Below are 17,933 nucleotides of genomic sequence, written 5' to 3' on the forward strand. Positions count from 1 at the left end.
GTAACTGTATCCAGGAGACTCCCGTGTTTCTATGTTGAGGACCATTAAGGTAAATAATTTAAAGAAAATGCTTAAATTAAAAGTCATAGTGGGGAAAACCAGCAGCTCATCCAACTTGGCAACTCTATATTGCTCCATCAAGTAATACAAGAAAATTCCTCTGTTCATTAAAGGACCATTCTGCTGTCATTTCATTTAAAAAAAAACCCTGTGAGAGTTCATAGTTACAAGACAAAAGCACCAATATAAAAAAACGATTCCTCAAAATAATAGATCCTCTTTTTTTTCCTAAATTACTGCATAACTCTACCATTAAATGTGGCCAAAATGAATCCAATTACATAGACGATCTAAACTCACTGCTCTCCAAATTAACAAAACCTCAGTACTCTTTTTATACCTTGCTAACAGCTAGTGTTAGCCCTTGAAAAAGAAATACATGATATCATTCTAAAACTCCAATCAACTGAACTGAACTCCAATCATAGCTGCAAGCCAACTTCCTCAAACTCAACTGTGACAAATCTGAAATAATACTCATCGGCCAAAAATCCTTCTCCACAGCAACACAAAACTTCACCCTCAGCATTGACAACACCACCCTCTCTCCCTCCCCATTCATCCGCAACCTTGGTATCATCTTCGACAATAACTCTCATTTGAACATCACATTAGCTGCCTCGCCCAAACTGCCTTCTTTCACCTTAGAAACATTGCCCATCTCCGCCCATTGCTCTCCTTCTCTGCCGCTGAAACTCTCATCCATGCTTTCATCACCTCAAGACTGGACTATTGCAACAGCATCCTCTACGGCTCATCATCCAAAGTCCTCAACAAACTTCAGTACATCCAAAACTCTGCTGCCCGCCTCCTCACCCACACCAGCTCCCGTGAACATATAACCCCTGTCCTGCAAAACCTTCACTGGCTCCCTGTCCCGTACAGAATCAATTTCAAGATCCTCCTCCTCACCCACAAAGCCCTCCACAGCCAGGCCCCCTCCTACCTCACGGACATGCTCCACCACCACACTCCCTCCTGCAACCTTCGATCATCCGACAAAAACCTCCTCTCACTCCCACACAGGACCAAGTACAGAACCTGGGGCGACAGAGCCTTCTCCATAGCCGCCCCCTCCCTCTGGAACACCCTCCCTATACACATCCGTGACTGTCCAAATCCATCCACCTTCAAATCACTCCTCAAAACCCACCTTTTCAAATCCGCCTTTAACCTTTAACATTAGCTTTTCATTCTCGGTTCCTCATGTGCCCTCCTTTTCTTTGTTTTGCACTATGCTTTTGCACCTTGTTGTTTTATATTGTCCTTGTCTTCTGTTTATGTCTTTGCACTTACATGTATGTACTTCTTTTCTTTGGTTTTAAATGTAAAGCGTCTTTGAGAGCTGTAAAAGCGCTGTATAAATAAAATGTATTATTATTATTATTAAAACTGTATTATAGTTCCCACCTTGAATGTATGTAGAAACAAACTTTTGTGAGAGGCAGACGACTCCCACTCACTCCCCTTCCAGAGACCACGTCACCCCTGTCCTGAAAAAGTTCACTGGCTCCTGCAGTACATTCATGTCAAACTTCTCATCACATCACAAACACTGACCTTCACCATCACCATACTTCTCTGCCAAAATCAACCTCCTGTCTCCTCCCTCCAGGACCAACATCCGACCACTGCCACCCCCTCCTCACATTTGAAAAACACCTTTCCTGTGTCACAGATTTCATATCCAGCTCCTCGGTCTCCTGCCCGTCCCAGTCAGCCTGGTGATTATCAGGTCAGAATGTCTAGGTTAGAAAGTGGCTAAATATGGTGGGCAAGCGAACAGTGTTTGAAGTAGTCACATAAATGTTGTTGTAACTTTGTTGAATCAAGACGTTCATCTTGATTTGAAATATTCTTGTGAATACTTCTGGCTTGACTTACTTGAAGGTGCCCTGTGTAAATTTTCTTGTAAACAAACAAAAGTCACATTTACATTCTGTGTCACTCACCAAAACACATTTTGTGAATCCTTGAGGCCTAACAAATGTGATGAGTGCATTTCAGTGTCATGAACATCTGCAAAGCCATTTTCTATTTTAATATTAATGTCAATATTTTAAGTTCCACATTGTTTACATCCATGTTTACTATCTAGCAGTTGGGGTCATGCCATTGTTGGGACAGCTCGTAATTAAGAAAACCAAATAGACCAGCCTACTCTGCCTCTAACTGGCTTACCTTGATATTCTTACCCTAACCCCAACCAGTCTAACTCCTCATTCCAAAACTGAACCAATCCAGCCAACAAAAGCAACGAGTACTAGACAATCACTTTAATAGTAGTCAGATCAGATGACATCATTCTGCATAATATTTAGCCATGTGCTTCTGTTTCAATATATTCTCACTCCGATCTTGTCACATATTGACGTTTGGTCATGGACTTTCCACGTCCACATACAACATGAAAGCTACCCTGGGTGTGTTGGTTGTTGACATTATGGTACGCTGTGTCAAGTTTTGCCTCTTACATGCATTGTCTTCTTTCAAAATACACTTCAGTTTTCACAGGAAATTTACTGTTTACATACAGTCTCTTTCAAAATTAAAGGCACTACGTCGACACAACGACGTGATTTTTTTTTTTTTCCTCCAACAACTAACGCATGTGGTTGGGTTAAGGCAACAAATACATGTGGTTAGGTTTAGGAAAAAAGAACGGGTTGGCTTTAGAATTTAACGGGACATGAACACTGCTCTCTCAGGTGAAAGTCGTTGTTTGTTGGACCCATCCATCCACCACCGTTAAACTATGAAGGCAACCACCTTTTTTCGTTGATTTCTAATGCCACAAGTCACTGCCCAAGCGATAGATTTTGACGACTTCAGAGTAAGACAGGGCTCTCCGCATGGGAAAGTGTGTGGCCCTTCAGAGCAATGCACATTTGTCTTTCAGAATACTAGGCCTTCTGTGCAATGGTACGTTTTCCAACTAATGGGGCTATAAAATTATGAGCTGTCAGAACAATGGACCGTCCCCCAGCTTCTTCCTCACCCTGTGTTGTTGCATTACTTACTGTCTTGGCACGTTAACTGCCACCAATTGTCAATCAGCAGAATAACTAGAAAGTAACGGCAGAATGTGCATCTGTGCGCTATACAACTAAAAAGGGACTCACTTGTGAAACCATTGCTTCATATCGCTGCTAGTGGTCAAAAACAACAGTTTACTTTTCTATTCATTGTGTGATTTTAAAGTGGCAATAGTGAGAAAAACACAGTGAGCTCTCTGTACTGTATCCAAAGTTGTGTTCCTAGATCGTCTACCTATGCCTGCCTTACAGCTTCTTCAACCAAAGACAGACATCAGCATCCATATTCTGACAGTGTAACAAAACTTATGCTATATTCTTACAGCATGACCGCTGCTACAACCCACATGTATAAACCAACCAATCAGAGTATGCCACTAAAGGATACAGAATGCACTAGCCAAGACTTTTAGCGCCGATAAACATATACGTCATCGAGCAGTGAGAGTGGTGCAGGTGGATGACACAAGCTAATATTTATTTTCTGTTTATAATGTTGTGCTTAAATAGAGTGTGCCAGTAAACCCGAAACTCCATTAGCGCTTTTAGCACTTCCGGTTCTCTTGTCTAAAAGTCAATACGTTTTTTGAATGGAATTTTGGTAAAATGCCGCAAATAAGGTCTGTGGTTAACAAAAGCTTAAGCGAGTTTCAGGTTTTGTTCTACGACAGAAAACACGTCCTTAAATACCCTACTTGTGAATTTTGAAGCTTTTACGTGTCGTAAAAAAGGCGGTTGCTAACAAGTTGCTCAATACGACTACAAACCCTGTCAGGGACATTAAATGTCATCACCCCCGAACAGGCGAGAGTGCTGGCAGTCCGCCATTACAGCTTCTTATTTAGCTTAAACAGTCCGATTTCCCCATTATACAATGTTTTTAAAATAAAGTGGCCGAAATCAGTTGAAAGCTTAGTGGCGGTGACGTAAAGAGTCATGCGACCGTGGAGTAGTCATGTAGTCCGTTAAAGCCTAACGTTAGCTTTTTACTTCTGGCGATCACATTTAAGCTTCAAATGCTGTATGAAAGGTGTTCATATGTGAAGATTATCTCGCTGAACAAAACCTGTAAGTATCATAAACTTGTGTTAGCCACAGAGTTTATTTTCTGACATAATCCAAAACGCAATGCAAAAATCACATTCACTTTCTCTTCCGGGAACCAGCGCGATGCTAAACTTCCGGCTTTTGACGTCAGCCCTGGCACACACTATTCACCAGGTATTTATCACACAATCTCACACAGATTGAGACGAAGATTTTATTGGACCACCTGACACAGTATGACTTGTCCTCAAGGACTTGAGATTTGACTTGGACTCATCCCAAAAGACATGGAAACAGCTCTATGTACAAGTCCTTCAACCTGCAACTGACCAAAACCACGTTAACTGGGCTGTAATATTTGCTCATTTAAGTTATATGAGAAAGAGCATCACCAGTTTCAACGTAAATGCATCACTTGGTGATAATTACAGTCCATCAGACGGGTCACAGACCTGCAGTTTTGGATGCAGTCAACCGTCTGTGCTCTCCAGCTGCTCCTGTTGGACCTCCCGGGTCAATCTGCAGCCACGACTCGTCGCCCGGCGGTCACGACTTGTGACTCCTCAGTCATGCTCGCAGATGATTGCTGATCTCATAGGTGGGGAGGAGGCGCCACGGTAATTGTTCTTTGGAGTGCCCCAGTTATGCCAATAAACGGCCCCTCAGTGATGAGGCTAATGGCGAGAGACCTCGTTTGCATAGCATTATCTTAATTGAGCCCGAGGCCTGGCATGAAAACAAGCCCGAGATTATGTTACTGATGGATGGTGGCGATGGTCCGGCGGCAACCATTTACCCGACAGCTATATTAATTAACAGCTATCCAGTTACATGGGCTTTAACAGGGATGAATAAGTTAACATGGTGACTGTGACGGCGGTGGTGACAGGGCTCCTGTGCTTATGTGTGGGCTTCTAATGGAGAAGACACACTAATATGGGATGTGTGTGCGTGGAGAGGGATGCTAAAGAAGGCCTGGCATCGGATCTTATTACCCATTTCCTAAAGGAGGAAACCGAGCCAGCGTTAGTACCAGCCTTTAAATAAATCACCACACAAAGCCTGTACTAATACTTTTAATCGTGAATTAATTACACACTCATCACAGGGAGAAAACCCATAAATGTTCCAATATGCTCAGGCCTGAAATCTTTAGCGTACAATATTTCAGGGACTCCAGATTGTGCTGCCGTACATACTGTGAAGCAGAGACTGGATCACCCTCAGACCAGAACCTGGACTCGCACACGCTGAGTGTCTCTGGATCGTGATGGAGTTTTAAATGAGGCGGCTGAGCCAGGTAGCTCTTTTGTTATGTAAAGATCTGCCATGTGATCCGGCAGAATAAAAGAGGAGAGAAAAAGAAACCGTTCAGATAAGCTTCCCCTCATCAGATAATTAAGGATGCCTTTGCTCCAGTTTCCCCTTCTTAGCATAAGTGTCTGATCAACTTTCAAAAAGCTCATCAGTCAGAGTTGCTCCTCAGAGCTCCACTCCAGAGGCTTAAAGCAGGTTCCTCCAGGACGTGTCTGCCCGAGTCCAGCCTTGCGCTAGGGGGTCTTGGCCTGGGGGTTGCCCTGGAGGTCCCAAATAAATTTGCTGAAAAGCAATTATTCTGATAGATACAGCCAACAGCAAAGAGACAGTTCCAGGATCAATAATAGTTATTGTTTTGGAACAAATTTGTGGTCTGGAGTTTATTTTATGAGTAACCTTTGCATGGCTGCAACTAATGAATATTTCCATTTATCTATCTAGTTCATAATGAATCATTTAATCTATAAACTGTCAGAAAATATTGACAGATGCCCATCACATGCTGACGTCTATAGATCACTTGCTTTTTCTGAATACTTCATTTCCATCAGGACTACAATTAACAGTTATTTTAATTAATTGTTTAGTCTATGAAAGGCCAGAAAATAGTGGAAAATGTCTCGCAAGTTATGAGAGCACAAAATGACGTCTTAAAATTGCTTGTTTTTTGGCAACCAATATTCCCCAGCCCAAAGATATTCAATTTACAGTGATGTAAAACCAAATCCTCACATTTGAGCAACTGAGGCATTCTTTCTGGGCATTTTTGCAGTCGATCAAGGGCGTAGGTTTCGTTTCAGTGTCAGACACTTAATTTCTTGCATTGTGTTGAATTTTTTACACCAATTTGTGTCTTTTCTGCATCAATTTATAGTATAAATGTCCTTTATTTTGTCAAAACAAAATGTGTGATTTTTAAGGGGGGACAAATGCACATGTTCTAAATATTCAGGGGCTCTATGTCCCCCCTGAAATTTACGCCTATGCAGTTGATCAAATCGCTGTTTAATCAGCTAATCATTTCAGCACAAATTTTAACTGAGATGAAATGGAGAGCTTCAAATGTTCTCATGTGAGAGGCAGTAACATGCTAATGTTCTCCAGTTTTTCTGGCTAAAAGACTTCAAACAATAATTCTGCCACAATTCGTAATTCATTTTGAGTCAGCCACCTTATGTGTAGTTCAGTTTTTAGCCACAATGCTGCAGCTGCCGGTGTGCACCAGCATTTCCCGGGAAGGATTTTTGTCCCGTGTTGTCTCCTTGGATGTCACTGCTTTGCCATGCCGCTGTGCAAATGAGGCATGCAAATGAGACAACAGAATTATGAAATTGTTTCTTAACAATATGCAGAAGAGGTCAGAGAGGCGCGTTTGGCTACAGGCTACAATAAGTGAAATTAATTACTGTTTGTGCTGCCATCTAATTGCAGCCTCTCAATGAACGGCTTCGACTTTTTTTTCCCTGTTACATTTTCCCACCTCGACACCCCTTTGCTCCTTGTCAAAACTCTTCCTCCACCTGTCACAGTGTCTGAGTTTGTGCACAGCCGCCCCCCCGTCCCCACCCCCCGTCCTACTCCCCTCCTCGTCCTCCTCTCCGTCGCCCCCTCCCTGCCTCCCCTGCTGCCAGTTTTTAACTACACTCCACTCTGGCCTCTGCTCTACTTGTTACAGCCCCAACACGAGTGCAAACAATCAAAGTCTTTGGGAACGCTAAAATATGCATGGCTATCCGTGACAGACAGATAAAGCAGGGCAATTAGCCACGTAATCCTAGAGCATCGTACGGAATAGTCCGCCTCAGCTGTCCTCCCTCCCCTCCTTCCCTTTACTCTCTTGGTCTCCATTAGTTAAATGTACTCTGTGTGTCGGCTCCCCATCAAATCAAGTAACACTTCCCCTAATTGGCTTATAAATAATACAGCAGGGCCTACATTATAATTTCATCAGTGGTAAACATTGCGGGGGCAGTTGGTGAAGAACCTATCCCTCATTAATTTCTTAATTTGGGTAGATGGAACGAAGGGGAAGTGAGGGAATGAAAGGTGGAGAAAGAGAGCGAGAAGTGGAGATCGGATGAACGGAGAGACTCGTATCACCTCAGGCAGAGGGAAAGAGAAAGAAGGAGAGGATTGTAGAGAGGGGAAAAATATTACAAAACAAACAAGGGGAGGAAGATGCTACTGCTGCTGCTTTTGTTAAGATATGTCAGATATTCAATCCAGGGGTTTTGTCAGTACTCCTGTGCAATAGGTGATGAGGGCCCCGCCGCCCCCATTTTACACACAAATACACACAAATAAACACACAATCTCTCTCCCCAGTCTCGTTCCTTGTTCTTTTTTTATACCGACTTAATGAATATTTCATAACGAGCCACATAAATATTCATTCTAATGGTTTTGCACATAGTTATTACCGGTATTTCCTTAAAGAAAAAAAAAATACTCATTACGAATTCTGCATAACCAGGCCCTGAAATAATTTCTCTCACTCTCATGCACAGAAGACTGCACAAAGATTATCTAGATCAACTGCTCAGACAGTGTTTCAACAAAAAGTCACCAGAACTATTACAAAAAACCCTCCCAAAAACATCTGCTGTTTGCTTTAAGGTGTAATTATTTGGATGTGCAAAAACATATTTATCTATGGGAGAGGCGCAAAGTTCATTTCTAATTTCAGTCATCGGCTGCAATCACAAGACAAACTGGAGAAATTCACAAAGATTCCCCGTGTGATGAAATCCTTTTTGTAAAAGGCAATAGGTCTGTAACCAGCCTTCCTCCCCTTGGCAGATAAATGTCACCCAAACCTGCTATTATATTGCATAATGCACTTTTAAGGGAATTTTACATGGCCTGTGATTGATGCCATGAAATATGAGGTGTGAGAATATGACACCCTCTGATCTCTGAAAGACAGATATTAAAGCAAACTCTCAAATGAGCTATTTCCCCCCCTCCCTCCCTACTTTCTCTTCCTGCTGAAATGTGGAATATAAAAGGCACTGAGAGCCCTTCAGCCTTCAAAAGGAAAGTTAAGCGCTCCACATTCTTGGTGAGATTTTGAAAATGGAGCCACCTGAAGGCAATCTGTCTCCGCTGGAACCTTAGCTTGTCACCGTTACAGAGAGCTGTCACTTCACGGTGCCAGCGCTGATGGAGACAGACATCCATCATCCGCCACGTTTACGAACACTCTACCTGATGTCTTGCAGGCCTCGCTGAACAGTATGTTTCACTTAAGATCTGCCGGAAGACACGCTCAGGCACAGCCATGAGTGCTTTTTGTTCACTCATCCCTGTCGTCTTAAAGGAAAAAAAGAAAATATGGTTCTGAGGCAATGAAGAAATAACTGTCCATCAATCACACTCAGAGCTCCATCACACAGATCTCATTAAACTGAGAAGTACTTAAATCTTCTACTTTATTAGCTGTAAAATGCATTTAAGTATCAAACGTTCTGTTCCTGTCACAGCTTTCAGTTATGGGTGGATGTTAAGGCATCAGGACTAAAAATCTCCAACACTGGAGATCCAATTTGGCAGTGAAATGTGCTCAATTAGACTAGTAGTTTACAACCTCTTTGGTTTGTGATCCCTTAAAACAAACCTATATTTATATGTAACCCCTCAAACATGTTATTTGATGATCACGTTAATCATCTCGTGACACCTTAAGCCTAGCCTGTATGTACAGATATTTTTGAAAACAAAAAAGCCTCCTTCATTCTTAAAAAAAAGTATCCTAACAAGCACTCTTTTAAAAAAAAAAAAGTTGGCATTGTATATTTCACAGATATGTTACATTAATACATTTCATACGTTACATATCAACATTACTAAAGTGATGTAATATATGAGGTGACTTTGTCATCAAGAGGTGGAGGGGATGGCATGACACCAAGGCAAGATGGCTGCAAAGTTGCTGACCACTGCAGACCACTGTTCGAGACCAACAAAACAGAACCAGTTATTTTTTAGTGATCAATCACTATGTTTTCAGCGTTTTCAAGTTACCAAATATGGGTGTTTTTGTTTTTTTAAAGAATCCATTGCTGTGTTCCCAGTGGTTGCGTTTTCTGCTGGGGTAGTGCCATGAAAAGCAGTTGTTTTTTACCGAGACATAACTGTGTTTCCAGCTGGGATTGTGCCACCAAAAGTGGGTACTGTAAGCCAAAACATGATCTTTTCCCAACCATAACCAAGTGGTTTTTGTGCTGAACCATAACCAACGTTAACCAAAGTATTGTTGAAATGTAAAGAAACGTGAAGTGTTAGCTTCTTAATAACATGCAAATGTAATGTATCCGTGGTTTGCAGAAACATTCAGTGCCAACATTTAATCTGGCCATTGGGTTGATATTTTACTTACTTGAGGCCCCTGTCATTCCAGTTTTCATTGTGCTTTATTGGCAGATACAGACAACTTTTAAATCTTAAGTGTTTCTCTATAACATCAAATATTCATGACTAAGCAACAATCAAAGGTCTGAGGCAAAAAACACATTTTGTTATTATCTATTCAAAGTTTAATACTCAGAGACTCGGCTGCTCCATCAGGACTGTGTGTCTGTGGTTTGATCAGATTTGATTGACAGTGGCCTGGAAAAATAAACAAACAAACGTAACCAAATATTGATTTAAATGTTGCTAAACTCCATCTCTCATAGTAAGTCACTGATCAGGAAAATATCTTTTCAGGGCCTTTAGCTAACAAATGTGCAATTAATTAAATCCCCACAAACTAATTGCCACATGGTAAAACCAGAACCTTCAGGCCCCTTGAGGGTGTGGAGGCCTGGAGGGCAGCTGCCTGCACTGCCCAGTTGGTTATCAGCCCTGGTTAGAGCTGCCCTCAGTCATTTTAGGAGCATCAATTTACACATGATAAAACATTGGGATGTGCATACACTATCCATCTTTGTAACGTAACATGAAAATCCTTCAAACGGTTTTTCAGCACGCTATGTGTGATGCTTTCAGATCAATTACATCCCCCAGTAAAGGCTGAGACAATTCACTAAAACTATCAAGATGATGTCTAATGTGCATCATGCGTAGACTGTATAAAAATAATGGGTATAGTCACCATGATGTCACTAGTTGGTGTGTGGACTCCCATTTTGAAGCCTCTAGTTTGGCAGTTTGGCCCTCGCCAGTTTGGATTTTTGGCACCATAAGTGACCATATTTGGATGAGATGGTTGAACTAACGCTAGCTGCTAGCTTTGTTAGCATGGTTGGTCAATTATGTTAATGCTAATGCTAATGCTTATGTTCACTGGCAAAGAACGGGCTTAAAACCATTAAAACAAAACTTACTGGAAAGACTTTTAGGCAACCAAACTTAAAATTAAACTTTCATGAACTGAAAACACACTGAAATAGCAACAGCTACAGCTGCACCCATGCTCTGTGAATCTTGGGCACCATGTTTTACCTAACCAACACTGACAACAGATGGCACTCACCTGTTACTCAAAGTGGCCACGCCTTTAATCAGCACGTTAATTATACATAACTTTAAGCCTAAATAAAATTCAAACGGGTGAGTTAAAAAAATAAAAAATTACCATACATGTATGACGGTCATGAATGTTGAAATTAGCTATAGAGCTGTAAAGCTGGGCATTTTAAAATGGGTGTGATTGACTCGCTCGGAGCCAGTCTGAAGTGGCCATTAGAGGAACTGCAGTTTTTGGTGCTTCTATGTTGGCTTCATTTTAAAGCCCCAGAGGTTGGTGCTTGGCATTAGGGTATGTTAGTGAGCTAAAGCAAAGTTGTCAGGTTTTGTGTATTTCTGTAATGCTGATGTTTTATAGAGGCAACATTTTTTAACCCCAAGTGGTATTTTTATGAGTTTATTTCATGTTAAATGTCAGCAGAGAAACTACTTGTAACTGTAGTAGAGTGAAAAGTAGTGCTCAAACAACAAATTAATTGCAAATTAATCAACTTTTCAATAATCCATTTATCATTTAAGTCATTTTTCAAGCAAAAAGACTAAAAATAATCTGGTTTCAGCTTCTCCAGTGTGAGGAGAATATCTTCGGGTTTGGTCAGAAAAACAAGCAATTTGAAGACATCATTTTGGAGACTGTTCACTATTTTCACTAATTTATAGATGACAAAAATCATAATCTGTTCCAGCCCTATATATGAGTTAATTTCCTTATAAAATGTTGTAAGGAAAAGAAGAAAATCTCCAAAAATCGAGGTACTCAGAGCACCAGTACCTCATAACTGCATCAAAGCAGAATATTTGCGTAAATGTACTTGTTTCTCACCAGTGAGGGATACAGTACTAAACATCAGAAAAGGTTAACGGTAGATATGGCCCTCCACTTAATTACAGCAGAACACGAGGAGACAGGGAGCATGTTGAGAATGAGCTTAATTAATGTAGCAGTAAAAAGTGGCCCTCCCTCTCCATGTCCATTCTGCTGTTCAGTATTAGTTCCACTCCAGTGCTCTCAAAGCCGGGAACAAATAGTGACTCTAATGATGGACATACATCCTCCCCCTTCTATCCTCCTCACACAACCCCACGGCTGGTCTCGGGTCACCGCTCTCCCTCCCTCCCTCTGCTCCCCAGGGGCGGCAGAGCGGGGGAGTCAACCAGTTAGACAACCATGTTCACCCCGTCGGTTCAGAGAGAGCAGAAGACAACCTTGCATACTGACTTCATTAGCACTGACAAGTTTGGGGGGGATGCGGCTCAGTTAAGAAGAGTTTAGAAACAGAAGTCTCACGGGGTGGAGGGAGTCAGCAGCTGCAGGAGTGCAATGATGCAACTCTGGATTGTCGCAGGGTCGCAGTGTTTGCTGTGGTGTATTTCTGGGACTTAACTTTACACACAGCCAGGACTATCTGCTTCCTGTCTGGATGCTACACAGACACAATTACCATAAAGAAACGGCAAAGTCATGCCTAATTTATACTTCTGCGGCTGTGAGCATATATGTTCTGGGCGGGCTGGTGCAGGCACCTCTCGTACGTGCCGGGCATATATGGTACTGGGGCAGATTGCATGTAGCATGTAATTTCACACATGCATGTTTGGATTAGAACTGTCTGGGAATCCCACCGCTCAGTCCTGATGTTGAATCAAACTTCTGCGATTTCTATGGTACCTGGTGTGTAGTCACATTTTTCAGCAGGTCATTAGGCTTTGTCACTAAGGGCTGAGCAATAGAGCAAATATATTTAGTTACTAATATTATACATCAAAATGGCAGAAATATCTATATTTTCTTTATTATCTTTACATTTATATTTAATAAACTAATTGTTACAATTGATTGTGATATACAGTAGATTAAAGGTCCCTATGGGACCGTTTCTACCGAGCAGTACAGTTCAGTACATTTTTTTTTTCCTGTTTCCATTATGAAAAGTTGTGAATGGTACCAATGGAACCGTTCAGTACCGTCTCCATGTTTGGTCCCCCCTCTGTTGGGGTACCTAGCACACAGATCTGGTACTAAAAGGTGGAGCTGTGAACACTGCAGTCTGTTGATTGGTCAATAGAGGACGGTCATTCTGCTCAGGGCTGAGTTGTGGCTGGTTTTGAGGCTCATGTAACCACTGTTCATACTGTGGAGAGTTTTATTAGTAAACTGTACCTATAAAATGAAAGGATGTTTTGCTGCCTCTCACAGCAGCTGGAGTCAGAGAAAAAAATAATTTAATTCACTGGGCTGACTGCTGGCAACTTTTAAGGGGGCATGACTTGTAATGTTACTCAATGCATGAGGTGACAATGTGAATCCATCAGCACACTTTAAATTTCACTGTAACAACTTGGACCATTACTTTAGTTTTTATATGACATACACTTTTAGTAATGAGTGGATCTTCAAGCATTTATGTGTATTAATTTTGACAGGATTATGTAAATTACATATATTCTAATCATCACTCAGTGAAAGAAAAGCGTCAAAGAGCATCGTTCCTGTGAGCTTGCCTGAGAAGGACTAAATGCACAAACCCGCTATTTTTAAATATTCCATGGAGAGAGACTCTCACTGCAGCCTGTTCTATTTTGTTCTGCAATTGTCTGCGTGCAGCCTCGTTCTGTGGACGATAGACAAAGTGCAGACTTCCATCTGTGTCACCAGTAATGAGGAAATACAGTGAGTGCTGGACGGAGCAGTGAGTGACAACAACCCCGCCCACATTTAAGAGTACTGTTTGTGGTGGAAAAGCTATGGTCTAGGTACCATGTCTGAAGGGTTACTTTTGGTTCCAAAGGTACCATACTGAAAGTGTTTGGTGGAAACAGGGCTTATGTGTGTATCCCAGTGGCTAGCTAATCAGCACTGCTCCTCACTGACCTCATACAGTGGTTACTGGCGATAATGGCCACCCACAGTGTTGACAAGGAAGCATAGCCACGAGCCAACGCTGAGAAACTGTTTTTGGCTAATCTTGCAAATTGAAAATTGCATAAATCAAATAACACATTGATTCAATAATCATATGAATATTCAGTATTGCCATAGTACTTGACTTGCCCACAATGTAGACAGAATTATCTCTGGCATTTGTATTGTCCCTTGGTGTTTATTGTCATAAATTGTTCCCCAACTTTTCTCAAAAATGTGACAAAATGTGTAAATAATCAACAGGAGACACATAAACGCTGCCTGTCTATAAAACAATGTGGTGATCCCACCAGGTGACACAGTCACATGTCACAATGTAAACTTGAAGTGCCACCGTGAATAGATATTCCTGAGAGAATACGGTGGGACACATCATGTTCAAAATCAAATCTAAACAAAACAAAAGGAATATCACATGAAATTAAAGGTGTGAAAAGGTGCCATGAATGTTTTATGCCATCCAGCCACTGACATAAAGGATATAAATATTGTATGCAAAGAGAAAAATCCCCCGTTTGAAGTGTTGAGAGCAAAGACAGTGGGAGAGAAAGGGAGGGGAAGCAGGTAATTACTCGTGGAGCTGCTCTTTGACGGATTATTATATTAAAGCGGGAGGAGGATCAACCAAACACAGCTAACCTCTGTAACAGTGCTGGTCTCCACCTATCAGTGACAGGAACATTACAACCTGAGGAGCCACTTCCACTTGACAAACTATAACACGAAGCACCAAATCCCCAGGCTGGAAAAAAGAAACCTGGCAGCCATGGAGGTGCCAAACACTACAAACCTCCCACAGTCAGCGCTGATGAACAGCTCATTACAACGCTTTTAACTTCTCTGTTAACTCGTGCTTTTTGGAGCACTGTCTAAAACTGGTAACTAAACCTAAGCTGTTTTTAATGAAGTGCTAAACTCAGCTCTTTTTCACAGAAGCGAGGCCATGTTACAGTTCTGCTGTTTTTAGCACAATCAGGAGGATTCATGTTTTCCTTTGAACTTCTGTTCCTTTGTTTTAAAATGTGAGAGAAAGCGTTCTTATAAAAGATACTGTGGCCACCACTCGAGATAATCACTGAGCTCAAAGTTCAGTTCACCTGGTGTAAAACTAACTAATTCACATTTATAGTTCACAATTTGAATTTTGAACTAAGTTTGAACTAACAATCTCAATTTTGGGTTTTATTGACAGTGCAGCTAGGAGGAGGGGTGGAAGACAGAGGGGGATGGCATGCAGCAAAGGTTGGAATCAGGCCTCAGCATATATGGGCTGCACACTCTACCAGGTAAACTAGAGGTCACCCTTGTCTTCATATTTATTTAGATTAAGATAAAATCTTGTGATCATCATTTCTTGCAGCTATTTCCTAAGACTAGTTGGATGTTTCAGCATAATGCGTCGTTTCAAATTCATTGCCAGTGTTGCTGACATTCAGGCTTGTTTTTTCAGACCCAGACCCAGAAGGCACAGTTTGTTTAAAAATGTGCATTTTTTTTCCATTGGAATCTGGATTGATTTGTTCTTAAAAGTCCATCAAATATTCATATGAACGGGCTTCAGCAGTACTGGTAGTTGTGTTGTCTCAATTGTCATTAGCACTAGCCAACAGGAGGGAAACGTAATTTGATGGTAGAACCAGCAATGGCCTAAATGTGTATTTTAACAACTTTGTATCATGCCTACAAATCTAACCACATTATTTTGTTAAAGCAAGCTGATGTAGCTATGATACATTGAAAGGGGTATGAGTCTGTAAATCTATCACTCTGACAATTTTTGCAATCGGCTACTATTACAAAATTAAATCAAGAGACAATATGACTGAAAGCCTGCTCATATTCTGCATGAGAACAGTTAAGGCCATTCACTCCCCTTAATAAATAAAATGAATAAATAACTGGGCTTACTGGTGCATTTAAAACAGCTTGAACACAGCATACCTTAGTGAGAAGGTACAAACTTATGAGTCAGGTTCATCATAGCCTACACTGAGCACGACTGGTGGGACGCAGGATTCAAATTTAGCCCTCCTGATCATGTTGGGAAATGAATTAAAATGAGACGACGCAGATAAAACCAACTTCTAACTGTAACAAAATGGTTAAATAATTTTACATTATGGTTCTCTTTGGCATTATTGATCTTTCATCATACAGAGGGCAAAATTATCGTACATCTGGCAACACTGGGAAGAACAGACTTTGATGCAACATAGGTTTTGCATCAGTATGCCAAGTGATGGAAAAATAACATTGCAAGATTGAACAGTGCTCACGTCGAAGTTCATAAGTTGGAAACTGAACAGTCCAGCTCGCAGTTCACCAAAATATGTGCCCGCTCATGCAGAACGCTGATCACTTAGACCACATTTTTACAGTCAATTCCACTTTGTGCACCTTTAGAGGCCAACAGTTTCATATCTTCCTCTACTGACATGGGAGTTTCTCCACTGCATTATTTTTTCACTAGGCTAAGCCTTTTACACCACTAAGATAAAAAAAAACAGGAAATCAGGAAGGCTATTGCAAAAAGAGTGAAAGGACATCATAAAAGCCAAACTCAAGGTCCACTATCTAGCTTTCTGTTAGCTCAGAAACTGAGCATACTTCACCAAATTCATGAGATGTGATTATAAAACTGTTAGAAATATATAAGGCTTTGCAATTTTTGTTGTATGTACTGTAAAAAAAATCCATGTTTAAGTCCACACAACTATTTTTTGCACATCTAGGATTAAATCTTGAAAAGGGCTGCAGTGTTCCACATCGTTAGGTAGTTTCATAAATTATCACTATTTTAACAAGTAGTAAATTTACTTAATAGGATATTTTTACTGGTATTGTTTTTACCTCAGCCCCTGTTCACTTATGGATGATTTTTGCAGCTGTACTCTAAAAACTGATCTTTGCAGTAGTCCAAAACATTCCAGTCTCCTCCTGCACATGATAATGTGATAAATGATTCACTTTCTAGTAAAGTGGGAGACATTCCTTTCTTCCCCAAAAGGACTGGATCTTCACTGAGTCTCGGGCCAATAAATGCCACCACTGGGTAAAGAAATGTGGGATTTAAAAAAAATAAATAAACTAAAAAAAAGTTCCCCTTTCATGAAGTCCTGTGTGTTTGGAGCCGAGCTGCCTCCTCTCTCCTCGCCCCGGGGCAGGCTATCATCTCCAGTGACACCAGAGGGAGGGCAGACCCTACCCCACCTCTGCCGGGCCTGCTGATGTAAGGGATGAGAGGCAGTGGTGGATGGAGGAGGCTCTGCTGCTGGCCCAGTCTCACAGGTCCAGCTTCGTCTTTGATCACCGGCCGCCGACCTCCATGTCTCCCAAACAAGGAACTGGGGCCGAGAACATGCCGCTGAGCCTGTATCCCCTCCCTTCAGCCCTTGTTCCCTCCAAATATGAAAAAAAGGGTTAATTGTATTTAACAATATGCTCTCTAACCCCCCCATCACCACCACCCTCCCCTCCTTGATTAGAATTAGAATCACATCTGGCGCCATGTTCTGTCCCTCATTACTGCTGAATCTCATTACAACGCACTCCCGTGGGAGAGACCGCGCCGGGTTTTTAAGCACACTTTTCGCTTTCTTCCTGCCTCTTGCTCATCTCATCTGCCTCGCCGCTCCTTCTCTTCTGCGTTTACATTAGCGGAAGTCCTCATCTGAGAGAATGACTGAGCACCACCACCCACCACCCTCCTCCTCCCAGAGCTTGGAAATTGTTTTACAGTGCCAATTAAAGTAGGTATGTTGAGTTTTTTCCAGAGTATGTATTATTCAGAGTGTATTATTTGTTGCGCTCAAAAAAGAAGAAAAAAAAAAAAAATCCCTCACTAAAATAGGACTAGCAGAGTAAGTTCCACTTACTTGCAATAAAAACTACACCAAAGGTTTGGAAATATAGTCAACATAAGGAAAATGAGGGAGCTTATTTATGGTGCCCTGAAGTCCTACTGAATAATAGAAGCCTCCACATATAACCACATTTTAAACTTTGTTTCTTTGCACCCTTGTGCAAACACTGTGTCTGACTGGGAATTTATTTTAGAAGGCAGAAAATAAAGAAATCTGTAA

The sequence above is a fragment of the Epinephelus lanceolatus genome, chromosome 19 (genome assembly GCF_041903045.1).
Source record: "Epinephelus lanceolatus isolate andai-2023 chromosome 19, ASM4190304v1, whole genome shotgun sequence".
Lineage (NCBI taxonomy): Eukaryota > Metazoa > Chordata > Actinopteri > Perciformes > Serranidae > Epinephelus > Epinephelus lanceolatus.